Raw genomic sequence first — 755 nt, 5'->3', positions numbered from 1 at the left:
GGGAGATGTTCTCTATGACCCCAGGAGGACCGGAGGAGACAACGTCCTTCATAAAGTCCACACAGCCAAATACACGATGTACAAACCCGCCAGACACGGAGCCGGTGACCCTAAAACCACCAGAAGATTCCGGTATCCAGGACCGTCCCCCCTTCAATATGACCATCCCTTCCCTGCGGCCATCCCGACCCTTCCCTACGGCCGTCCCGTCCCTGCGGCCGTCCCTTCCCTACGGCCGTCCCGTCCCTTCCCTGCGGCCGTCCCGTCCCTACGGCCGTCCCTTCCCTACGGCCATCCCTTCCCTACGGCCGTCCCGTCCCTTCCCTACGGCCGTCCCGTCCCTTCCCTACGGCCGTCCCGTCCCTTCCCTGCGGCCATCCCGAGCCTTTCCTTCGCCGTGCAACGTCTATTCCCAGATAACAGAACAAACTCTCCAGCTGGTGAACCTATCGGGATGTCTGTGGTTGGCAGATGTGATGCATTGATGTGCCAGACATGGGGGGGAGGGGAGGGGGAAGACACAACATAGAACTTTTACTTTTTTTTGTGGCCACACACAATACAATCTGATTGTACAATCTCCAACAAGGATGCAGCGAGAGGATCCCTCTGATTGGATGGTTTAGGTCGCTCCTCATGACATAATTGTACAGTCAGAATGTAACGTGTGTGGGGACGCTCAGGTTTACTATGTCACATGAGGACAATCCTTCTATTCGGTATGTTTCAGACTGGACAGGCTCTTGTAGTTCCCG

Source organism: Nanorana parkeri, unplaced genomic scaffold (assembly GCF_000935625.1).
Source record: "Nanorana parkeri isolate BGI_ZX_2015 unplaced genomic scaffold, ASM93562v1 scaffold538, whole genome shotgun sequence".
NCBI lineage: Eukaryota > Metazoa > Chordata > Amphibia > Anura > Dicroglossidae > Nanorana > Nanorana parkeri.
This window is presented reverse-complemented; position numbering follows the sequence as displayed.